General features: G+C 40.3%; 1 protein-coding gene and 1 non-coding gene across 3 annotated transcripts in view; both read right to left on the reverse strand.

Moving 5' to 3' along the window:
• Lyn (LYN proto-oncogene, Src family tyrosine kinase) overlaps nt 1-12,838 on the reverse strand; it is a 121,319-nt gene that overhangs the window by 82,398 nt on the left and 26,083 nt on the right. The gene's annotated exons all lie outside the window — the stretch shown is intronic.
• On the reverse strand, nt 9,790-9,896 carry LOC114090699 (U6 spliceosomal RNA). The gene has a single exon (XR_003582396.1). It is a non-coding gene; the product is annotated as a U6 spliceosomal RNA (small nuclear RNA).

Below are 12,838 nucleotides of genomic sequence, written 5' to 3' on the forward strand. Positions count from 1 at the left end.
CACTTACATTCTTCATATTTCCCCTAATTTTCCCTGTGGGGAAGTAAGTTCTGCTTTTCTTGCAATAGCAGAGATCCTCTTTCTCTCCTATCACTTCTGCTAAATATTCTTACTCCCTTAGCACTACATCCCGACACATAGCAGTCTTTGCAGTCAGGAATGTCTGACTGACATCATTTGGGCTGTGGAGATCCACCTACCCCAATTTTGACCTCAGTGCAGCTGGACAGTCTTCACCAGAGCTCTGGCATAACCCTTCGTGGGCATCCCCCAGAAGCAGTGGTCAGAATCCCTCTACAGTCAGCTGGCCCCATGATTGTCTTTGTTAAAGAACTGTGGGCATGGGCTGAGTTTGAATCTCAAGCTACTGGTCCACTTTAGGAAATCACTTTCTCCTCCAGGCTCAGTTGACACATTTGGAAAATGAGGATATTGCTTACCTAACCCACAAGGCCATAGTTAGGATAAACTGAGATAATATACTCAGAGCACCTACCAAACTCTCAGCCTGGGAGTACTCTGGTCAACGTCACCGATGTGTGGTGACCCACAAATGCTTTATTGTTCCTGAACAACCCTTTCTAGATCTGTCATTCTCAATTCACTTAAACACATTTTCAGCTGCAGTGGGTATCGGGACATATTCTGTAATTTTCCCATCAAAATGCAGAAGGCCAGAATTCTTACCATTGGCTATACAATTGAACCACACAGGGACTTTTGAGATAAACGCACACACCCCTGTCCCACCTCAGACCAGTGTAATCAGAATCTCTGGGGGTTAGGTCTTAGCCTTTGTGTTTTTAGATATTCACGGAGATGCAAGTGAACATAGACTTATGGGCAATAAAGAAATAGAAGCAGAGTAACAAGAGAGAGTGTGGGTCCAGGAGGCCAGTATAAGCACATCTTGCTTCCACTGAAGCCTCTGTGGGAGGAAACAGCAGAGTCTCCTATTTGGATCAGAGAAATAGGGAGTGATGAATAGTCTGAGTTCAGATTTATGAGCTACTGCTGCCATGACCCCCCCACCCCCACCCCGGGTTCCTTCCCATTGCAGTCTTGCCTGGTCAGCTCTTCCTTCAGTTTTGTGCAATTGTGTGCAATACCTCAGCTTCCTTCCAATAAATTCCTCATTTTTTGCTGACGCCAGTAAGAGGAGGTTTCCGTAGAAACCCAAAGAATGTCTACTGGTACAGCACGTCATGTCGTTTCCATTTATGTAATCATATTTGGCAAACAGATATGCAATCTGCAAACAGATTGGGAAGTCAGGAGAAATCTGTCACACCATCTACCAGGAAGCATCTTAAACACATCCTTTCGCTTTCTCAGGGCCTATTATCTCCTCCTCCCTTGTAAAACAAATTGGTCAAGCAAAATATCCATTTCTTCCAGTTCAAATTCTATGTATCTCTGCATCTTGGACATATCACAAGATTAACAACCAGAGGAGGAAATACCTACAAGACAGGTGCTGAGTCTATTCAAAACTCCATGCTCATGGAGGACCCCTGTGTGCAGGTATTTAGAAAACTTTATTCTTCTTTCTTTTCAGTCTCTGTAGCAGCTCATTTGCACTGATTTCTCTTCTCCCCTCTCTTCACTCCACGAGTTTTAACAACATATTGTTGGTATGTACACAGGATATAAAAATCTTTGAAAAACAAGTTGTGAAAGAATTCTCTGACTTCAGTCATCACCCCCAAATTAACAGAAATCTGATGTTTTATTTTTTTGTCTGATATCACAGACATACACATAAAATATTAGTCCATTTCCATCATTATAAGGAATTACCTGAGTCTGGGTCACTTTATAAATAGGTTCATTTTGGCTCATGGTCTGGGAGTCCCAAGGTCAATAGACCACATTGGCTGGTGGCCTTCTTGCTTTCAGAGTGAAGGTATTTCATATGGCTTAGGGCATCACAGGGCACACCTGTGTGTGTGTCTATCCTCTGGTCTCGCCTCCTCTTCTTATAAAGCCACTAGGATTCAGTCATGAAAGCTTCAACCTGAGGACCTCCTCTAATTCTAATCACTTCCTAAAGGCCCCACCTCATGACCCCACAGTGGGGTTAAACCTCAACCTTCTCCATATCTCACAGTAGGGATTAAATTGCAACATGGGAAGCTTTGGTGGACACTCTCAAACCATACCCAAACCACAGCACACACACTCAATCTAAGGTGACATTTTCAGTATGGTACATAGCAATAAAAAGCCATGTCACCATTCCCACACATCCCTCTAGGATGGGAGCCAGACAGAGGTCAGACTGTACTGGTGGCCCAGTGGAGGGGGTGGGAGAACTATTGTGAAATTTGGCACATGACGAGCGATTTATATCTTCCTTCACATCTGGCACTCAGAAATCATTGTCAAAGACAGGATACCCACCCAGAACAACCCTCCCAGCATCCCAGACCACAGAGCTGCTCTCAGATGCAAATAACTGTCCTCACGGTGTTGGTGATCTACATCCACACATCATCTGGAGCATGATCATGTTCAGAGATCAGGGGTGATCTTTTAGAATTACCCAAAGTCCATAATCTGACAAAGTCCAGAAGTAGAAGGTTTCACCTCAGAAATACTACTTCTAAGTTAGAAAATAGAGCTATTTAATAGTTTGCAATGGAAAACACACCTCACCAGTTCCAACTGACTGACATTAGAAATGTTAACACTGAACACATTCAATATTCTTTCTCCTCAAAAAAAAAAAAAAAAACAACATAAAATGAGTTTCTTCAAAACCAATAAAATATTACTTTTTTCACCAGTGATCAACTCGGTAAAATTTTTTTCTGAAGACTTAGTTAACAAATGAGACTATCACAAGAGATAATTTACTATAAAGTAGCATTACCAAACTGACTTACTCAAAGTTCTATATTTTACTGAACAACTGTGGTTTTTTTCAGGGTGGGGGCAATACCAAGGAATGAAGTCAGGGGAATTCAATCACTGAGCCACATCCCCAGCACTATTTTGTATTTTATTTATTGACAGGGTCTCACTGAGTTGATTAGGGCCTCACTTTTGCTGAAGCTGGCTTTGAACTGGTGATCCTCCTGCGTCAGCCTCCAGAGCTGCTGGGATTATAGGCATGTGCCACTGCGCCTGGCTTTGAACCACTGTTTTTTATGCTATTATTTTATATACCACTTTTTTAAAAGAAAAAGTATGACTATATGACTACCTTTTAAAATATTAAGGTATCATTAACTGTGAGTTTAGAGGTATTAAAATGTAAAAATACTCATCTCTTAGAGTTCATGATGTAGAGTAAGAATGTGTTAACTCAATATTCATTTCTTTAGTTTAGAGATCATAATCTCTGTTCTTTTTTTATCCATAAATGCCTTTTTTGCCCCAGTACTAAAAGTGGAACCCAGGGCTTTTTACATGCTAGGCAAGTACTCTGCCACTGAATTACATGTCCAACTTTTCTCATTCTTTTTAAGTGGAGAAAATTCAGTTAATATTAAAATAAGTTTTACTAGACTTGAGTAAGAAGCAGGCATATGTTCTTTTTCCCATTTAACAGTGAAATGAACAGTATTTGAAAATCCTGGCACACAGTTTATTAAGGTAAATTGTTATCAACATCTCTGACCTTGTTTTGCAATTCAAACACTGCCAGTGAGAGTAATTGATAATATTATTTTAACACTTACTATGTATCTGATGTTATGTTAAGCACTTTATATGACTGCTTCATTCAATCCTTGAACCAACTGTTTAGATGCTATTTTTACACCCATTGAACATATGAGACAATTGAGGCTTAAGAAGATAAAACTACTTTCCCAACAAGACTGAGGGTGGAGGAATGAGCCAGAGTTAGATGCACATTCTTGGGTAAGCACCATTTGTTCTTCAGAGAGTGTTGCAAAAATTAAAATAAGAGACAACACTTCAGACTGCACAATTGAAAGGAGGACCCACGTCCATTGCTGTTCATCCCAGAATGGCTCCACCCTGTGAATAGCCCATGATACTGCCTTTGTGTGCTAACAGGTAGAGGACTTCTGAGTGGGTAGGATGGGCTGTCGGAGCAGAAAAACAGAATTATGACAGTGAGACTGCAAAAAGGTTGCGAGAGCAAGAGAAATATTACAGATAGATACACCTGATGAGGGAAGAAATGGAAATACCAACTCCATGATAGAAATGTTTCAGTAAGTCCTCCCTTGATGCCTAACAGAAGAAGGTAAAAATCAATATTTAGGAGCAATTAAAGACTTCAACGAGTCATTTTTGACTAGCAAATCGGCATCTCTTGGGAACATGTTAGAAATGCAGATTCTCAAGCTGCCCCTCAGAATCAGGCTCCCTGGGGATGGAGCCAGCAATCTGTGTTTGAGCAAACTCTCCAGGGGATTCTGAGACTGCTAAAGTTCAAGTTCTAGCCTCCTCAGTTTACAGACAAGAGAGTAATGTTCAAGGTGCTGTGGCTCAGACATAGCAAAGTGGAAAAAAAAAAAGAATTCCAGTCTTTAAGATCTTAGTCCAGGATCTCAAAGACATCTTCTTCTTTGCTTCTAATTTCACAGTAGTATCTACTTCCAAAAAAACTCAATAGATTTAAACAAACCATAGATAATATAATTAAACCCAGGGAGCAGAGAAATGATAGCTATAAATGCAGTGTGAATATTCACAACACATCAGGCAAAGAAACACAGAAGAACAGCAGTAGGAAAGGCAAGCAGCTCCCAGTTCCAAAATGCCAGAAAGACCGGGCAGCTGTACACAGCACGATGGAAATGAAGCAGGAAGATAGATTTCCAAAAGGAAGGACAGGGAGCAATAAGGCTTTTACAGAGTGCAGACTTGAACCCATGGCTAATCTGATAAGTATTATAAAAGGTCACTTTTTCATCTAATTAACAAAACCATTTGTACTCCCCCCAGTCTAATTGAATACCATGATATCATCCTAATTCAAAGCAGGTGAAACCCAGGCACACAAACAGATGGCTGAGAGCCAATTTCAAGGTTAGCCAACCCTGACTCCCATTTGAAACAAACCCTCTAGCACTGTATACCTTTTCTACATCTGTGTGGAGCTTGGCTCCACTGTTATAAATAAAATGAACAGGAGGAGCAAGTAGGTAAATCTACAGGATCTGGTTCTAAAATAGTGTTTTCTCACAAGAGGAAGGAAAGAGTGAGGCTGGTGCACACCGAGGTAGAAGGAACTCAACCAACAAAGTGATCCTGCAGTCTGAATTCCCACCTAAGATTCCTCCCTGATCTCCACTGAACAAGTCATGGAGCACATACAGATGGCAGAAGGGCTTGTGATTTAACCAGGCCTGATCCCCTGCCTGGGGCCTCTCTGAGCACAGAAGGAACCAACACTTCTCAACATTAGCCAATTAGAACATTTTCGTATTTTCTTCTTCCACTGGCACCTTCACCACACATTTACACTCTAAAGTATGAAGGTTGTCTTAGTATATTTATTTTTTTCTTTATTTAACTGATGTGTAAAACACATAAAAAACCACATTATGTTTCAATACATTGTATAATGTTTAAATCAGGTTCAACATACCTATCTCCTCCAACATTTCTTTATTAATTCTTTATGACAAAAACATTCAGAATCCTTTCTTCTAGGTTTTGAAATATACAGTAAATAATTTTCTCATCTATCTATATATCTAATCAAGACCCAGAAAAAAAGATCTCATCTCTGCATATGTCATATCAAATCATAAAATGCTTCTGGGGAGCAGCAGGACTGGCCTCCTCTTATACCCTGGTTCCTCTCAGGATCCATTCCTAGGGGTCAGTTCTCTTCTCCTTCCATAGGCTTGCCTGAGGACCCTGCCATACCTGACACCTCCGCAGGTTGTACCTCAAACTCTCTGACCTGGTGTTCCTTTCTCTTGTTTTCCCATTATCCTTCTCTTTCTCCACCCACAACCCCTGCCCCATTCTCCGCCCTCTCACTGCTATTCCAGTTATCTTCCCCAAACAACTACGGACTTGTCGCTCTTACTGCCTGCTGCTCCATCAAAAGAGCCTAGCATGTAACTCCTCCATAACAGCCTATCTTCCTGCCCATTTATAAGCTACTCATGTCCTTCCACTCCATGCTAGAAAAAGGCCATATGGAAACCCAGGACTCTATCCAAAGTAAATGTATGAAGACAGGAATTGGTGTCAACACACTTTATATACAACCAGAGATATGAAAAATTGTACTGTATACATGTAATAAGAATTGTAATGCATTTCGATGCCATTTGTTTTTTTTTAAAAAAATCAATAAATAAAAAAAAAAATAAACCTAGGACTCTAGGTCTTTCATAGGCTGTGCTGTGACACCTGCTCACTTCCTGGAATACCCACCCCCCATATAAACAACCTCCTTTTTCCTTCAACTGACCCATGTCACAAGCCACATCCTCTCTGAAAACTGTCCTGAGTCCCCAGGCGACATCACAGATCCCTTCTCCCACATTCCTGCTTATTTAGGATGGGTCACTAGTCTGTATTCACTTAGTGTCTTGCTGCCCAAGACACACCCCAGCCCCTCCATACACCTTGATGTATTATTTCATTAGTAAAATGATTTTTTGTGCAATTATTTCTCCTCTAGCCCCTCTAAAGTCGTCTTCACTCATATCTTTAATAGAGATGAGATCCAACAATTGACAACTTTAATCCTTTTGCTCAAGCCAGGGTTATCCATATTTACCAGTTTGCAAGAATGACCAGGGAGTACATTACAAATAAAGATTTTGGGGCCCTACACAAGGCAGTATCCTGAATTGGACCCCATATGGGAGTTGTCGGTATTTGCAATTTTTTTAATATTTATTTTTTAGTTGTAGTTAGACACAGTACTTTTATTTTATTTATTTTTATTTTCATGTGGTGCTGAGGATCGAACCCAGGGCCTCGCACATGCTAGGTGAGAGCTCTATCACTGAGCCACAACCCCAGCCCTTTGCATTTGTTTACAGCAAGGATTACAGATAGTTCATTTTATGTGTAATTTTACTATATATATATTAGTTATATATAAACTCAATGCCTTTATTTGTTTTTTTATATGGTGCTAGGATCAAACCCAGTACCTTACACTTGCGAGGCAAGTGCTCTACCACTAAGCTACAACTCCAACTCTGTAGTGTATTTTTGTTTTTGTTTTGCTTGCTTGTTTTGGGGGTGCTGGGGATCGAACCCAAGTCCTCACACATGCTAGACGAGTGTTCAACCACTGAGCTGCACTACACCCCCACCATCTACAGGTAATTCTTATATGGACTTGACTTAGAGGACACTTTGTCTCCTAAGGAAAAGCAGCAACATGACAGATTTTATTAACCACTTATAGCTTAATGTGATCTGTGCACCAAAACCCCTTGCTAAAAAGTTTCTAATGAAGGGGGTACAGAAAAAGAAAACACCATGGAACGTGTCTAGTTTTGATTTTTGCAAAACATTATCTGAATTTGGGTCAATTTTACATCCATAAAACCTCCGTAATCAAACTATTTATCTTTACCTAACAAAGTGGCTCCCACAGGCAGATCTTTCACTAACTCTACCACATGCTATGCAATGTCTAAGAAGTCTGTCCTTCTGGTGGTTAAATGCTGGTAATACAAGGTATAGATCTAAATATGGAATTTTATTACTATATAAGAACAAAGTCAAGGTGAATAGATATTTTACACAAAGCTGTTTAAAGATAAATTATAATATCTGTAGTCCACTTTTTAAAAAGGTCTCTCTTTTAATCAGGGAATGCAACATTACAACTGTGCTTATGTGCACCTGGGTTTTTTTCCCCCCATAAAGAAAAAAATTTTTTATTTGGGTTAAAATTTCAAAAAATACTTAAGTGCAGGCCTGGTGTGGTCTAATTGTGTTGGATTTTGTAAATGTTGTCATTAATTTTGAGACTAATTTCTCTTCTTTCTTTGACTGCCTGCATAATAACTTCACTGAAAAAAATTTTGTACCCTTATGTTCAGCAATTTATCCTTAAAGATATATTGCAAAAAAGGCAACACACAGAGAAATCGGTGATACACCAAAATACTTTTTAGTCCAACTTCTTTGAAGTATATTTATTTTAACCACCATTTCTCTCCCAAACAGCAGCTTTGCTGGGTTTGAATGTCTGTTTAGAAGGTTGTTTGGCCCCAACACCCTGTGCTCTGAATTCCCCCTCTCCTTCCAGAAAAACACTAGTAGAAGAAGAGAGGAGACTACTAGAAGAGGTCGATGGAAATGGATCAGACTATGAAGAATCAAACTTCCAAATCTCCACTTGGACATCTACACCTCTGACATCAGACCTGTCCAAATCACAACACACTCACATCCACTCCCTCCCATTTCCTCGTTCTCAATGGAAGGCACCACTAACTGCTGAGGTTTAAAATCCAGGAATCTTCCTTGATTTCTCTTCTCTCCAAAACCAACTTATCAGCAAAGTCATTCAATGCACATACAAAACTAAACCCCAGTCTGACACCTCAACTCTGCTGCCCAGCTGTTCATGCACCGAGGACTGTCAGATAAATACAGGACACTCAGATATGCTGGAATTTCACATAAACAGCAAATCATTTTGCAGTACATACATCCCCAAAATTTCATGAGACATAGTTAATTATACTAAAAGGAATCTGTTGCTTACAACTTAAGTTTAACCTGGCTGCCTGTATTTTTATTTGCTAAATCTGACAGATGCTCGCGCATTCCCTGCATGTCTGAACCTCTACTAATGAAAACTCTCTCCCAAGGGGTGAAGATGCAGCTTAGTGGTAGAGCACTTACTTGCCTAGCCTGCCTGAGGCTCTGGGTTCAATTCCCAGTACTGCAAAAAATAAGTAAATTAATTAAATAAAACCCCTCATGGTTTTCTTCAGAATTTGGAATAAGATTCAAGTTCTTTATCAAAGCCATCAGGGTCTTTGGATGGAGAGGGTGAGAGAGGATGGCAGGGGCCCTGCTTACCTCTCCAACTTTTCTCACCCTCTGACCTCAGCCACAAACCATTCTTTCTTCTCTAAAGATGTCCAAGCTTTTAGTCCTCCTCAGGACCTTGCTGTGCCCTTGGTCTAGAACCCTTTCCTCCTCCTTGAGATGACAGTTCAAAGCCCCCACTACCAGTCAAGTTAAGTAGCCTCCCAACACGCACATGCCCTCTATTCCTTTACCGACTTTATTCCTCAGACCCTTTAATCTAGTCTGAGTATTTATTCGTATATTGCCTTTGCATTGCCACTGGCAGTGCATGCACATCATAGCAGAGTAGTGACTCTTGTTCCAGAGAACTCAGAACTTCTCAATATCTATTGGCTGATAAATTAATAACTAAGTTTCCCATCTGTAAAGTCAGATTTCTTGAAATTCTAAACATTCTTTCCCTTTGCATGCCCAATTTTTAAAGTAATCTGCTGACATCCCTAAAGAATCTTTCCTGCACCAAATTCAGACTTAGTTCCACCAAGTAGTGAATGCAAATTTCCACCCGTTGCCTGGTGGTGCTGCCATTCCTAAGAGTTCCAAATCATCAGAAGCCTCATCTCAAGTCTGCACAGAAGTGATAGATGATGCAATTAATTACTTGAGTGTTTCATTGCATTTTTAAAAAATATGTTTTTAGTTGTAGATGCACACAAAACCTTTATTTTATTTATTTTTATGTGGTGGTGAGGACGGAACCCAGTGCCTCACACATGCGAAATGAGCACTCTATCACTGAGCCACAACCCCAGCCCCTACTTCATTGTATTTTTTTTTCTAAATATGGAAGGCTTCATGAATTTGGGTGTCATCCTTGCACAGAGGCCATGCTAATCTACCCTGTATCATTCCAATCTTAGTATATGTGCTGCCAAAGCAAGCACTGCTTCATTGTATTTTAACCTTGCAATCTGAAAAACCTTGTAGAAAGCCAAAAACCAAGGTGTTGGTATGAATGCAGAGGTGCCATAAACCTAATTCAACTGCAACAAGCTAAAAATCACAAGTGAGCTGAAAGAAGGGGCCCGTTTGTCTTAAGCAAAACACTTTTTTAACTTAAACTGATAGCTTTATTGTGAAGAAAAGAAGTAAAAATGAAGACCAAGGATAAAATGCTGAACATATATTGAAAATTATGTCTGACTTTGAACCTACAATTATAAGGTATAAACAGCTTAGCTGACAGGGAATGGTAGCCCTTATCATGTGTAACTCTATTTTTGGCTTTCAGGCTTAGGAGGTAAGGAGTTGCCTGTGAATCACCACTGCACAGCTAAAAACCCATGTGACCGGGTCCTTGAGCAGCATGCAATAATCCAGGATTTATAATCCTCCTATTTTTCTGGGAAATGTTGGAACCTCTAAAGAAGTAAAAATTGAAGTTTTAGTTTCAACTCTTATGAGATAAGAGAATAAAAACTTTGCAGTGGTCATCCAGCCCTTGATGTTGTTTAGATGGACCATTTTCAGACAGGGCAGGAAGCCATCAGGCACAGGAGGAAGGGAAGATTATAAGTTGTGATTTTGTGTGTTGGATCTCATAAGCTGAGTCCTGCAAGAAGTGGGGGGGTAGGGAGACAAAACCAATATGATATACAGAAGCCAACAGTTCCAGAAATGTTATACTAAATGCTCCGATTTCAGGACTCCAAATTCTCAAAGTGTGTCAAGCCATTTCACACAGGTAATTGTGCAAAACATGGGCACACAACCTTCTCTAGGGAAACCATAAATACAGCAAGTCAACTTCTGCTGTTGGGATCATCTGACATTCAGCATGCTTCTCAGAACTCCTTCCTCACACCGAGAGCCAGGGACAGGAGGATGCCCAAGACATTGTCCACCTTCCTCCCTCAAGAGCTCAGGGAACAGCAAGAGAAACAGGTAAATTGAAGGGAACACTAATGAGACACAGCATGTGCAACCACAGAGGTACATCAACACACTCTGGGCCACAGATCAAAGCAGACAGCCAAATGTCAGAATCAGCCTGATGGAAGCACAAGATTAGCCTCTCAGTTCAGGCTAACTGAATCTCCTCATCTGACATTATTCTTAGTTGTTTTTTTTTTTTTTCCACTGAGGCAATATTGATAGACTGTTCTGGACACAGATGGTGGTAATATTTGCAGAACAGTGTGGCTGCATGTAATGCTATCGAACCACACACTTAAAAATAGTTAAAATGGTACATTCTATGTTTACAACAATGAAAAAAAATTCTAAAAATGGATTTTTTTTATCCTCCAAAATGTATATACAGTGAAAGGCACAGAACTTAACTCTCCCTGAAATTAGTTTTGATAGATGTACCCCCACATATACCCATCTTCCAAAATAAGACCCTCATTCCTATCCCCTCATGTTACCACTGTGCCCCCTTCTAAGTCACCTCCCCCACAGGTCCCCATCCTTGAACTTCATACAAGCTATAGCCTTTGCTGTCTGGATTATTTTTGCTGAATGTAATGTTTTTGAGAGGAAACCAGTTGTTGCATAGAGCAGCAGCTCTTTCTGTAGCTGAGTCGTAGTATTTCATTATATTGGAATATCAAAATTCATTGAGCAGGTTTTTTTTTTTTAATTAAGCAATTTACTGACCAAGAAAATTTTGGATAGTTCCACAGTTCTTTTTTCTTTTCTTTCTTGCTTTTTCTTTCTTTTCTTTTGTTTTTTTTTTTAATAGTATGACTAAGTACATGTTCTTTTGTGGACATCCATTTTCACTTGTCTTGCATAAGCACCTACGAGTGGAATTCCTTGATTGTGACAGAGACATCTGTTGAGTTTTACAAGAAACTGTCTAAAGGCTTCCTTCAGTAGCTGTACCTATTTGCACGTTGGTCTTCCCACGTCCTCACCAGCATTAGGCATTTTTTGTTGAGAGATAGCAATGTCTCACTGAGCAAGTATTTGTGATAGAAAGAGGGGAAAAAAAATTCTCAGGGGCAGGTTATTGGCTTCTTCGAGGGCTACTCCTTCCCTTTCAGGCAGGCTGGATTATACTACTTTCAAAGCTGGAATTTTACATAAAGTTCATTTCTTTCTTTCTTTCTTTCTTGCTTGCTTGCTTGCTTGCTTTCTCTTTCTCTCTTTCTTCTTTTCTTCCTTCTCTTTCTTTCTTTCTCTTTCTCTCTCCTCCCCCTCCCCCTCCCCCTCCCCCTCCTCCTCCTCCTTTTTTTAACACAGTGCTTTTCCAGTCTTTCACAACTAATCCTGATTAAATCCTGGAAAGGCATCCTAATAGATGGACAAAGAGCAACTCAGAAGAGGTACCTTAGCAGAGTTCACAGGGTGAACACACCATCCCAGCCCCTGACTAACCAGGTACCCCATTTTTGAACACATCAAATTATTTCTTACATGTAAAAAAGAAAAAAGAAATAAACAAACAAAGAAAAAAAAAGAACCTACTAAGTGATGTAGTTATGATGGAACTATGCCAGTACAGCCTCACTCCCCGACACAGCACTGCCTTGGCTGGGTTGTAGGACCTGGGAGAGAACGGCCATGCTTCCCATTGAGATTCTCTCTTTCTTTGTGGCACTGGGGATTGAACCCATATGTGCTGTAACACTGAGCTACATTTCCAATCCTTTTTCATTTTGAGATAGGGTCTTGATAAGTTGCTGAGGTTCTGACTAAGCTTCTGAGGCTGGCCTTGAACTTGCAAACTTCCTGCCTCAGCCTTCTGAGTTGTTTGGATTATGGTCATGCACCACTGCAGCCAGCTTGCTCCCTGTTGATTCGAATGAGCATTCAGAGTTGAGTGAAACCCACTAGGCTCCAGCCTTCCCTGCTTTTGCAAAAGAATGAAATGCATAGT

Source organism: Marmota flaviventris, chromosome 15, assembly GCF_047511675.1.
Source record: "Marmota flaviventris isolate mMarFla1 chromosome 15, mMarFla1.hap1, whole genome shotgun sequence".
Taxonomy (NCBI): domain Eukaryota; kingdom Metazoa; phylum Chordata; class Mammalia; order Rodentia; family Sciuridae; genus Marmota; species Marmota flaviventris.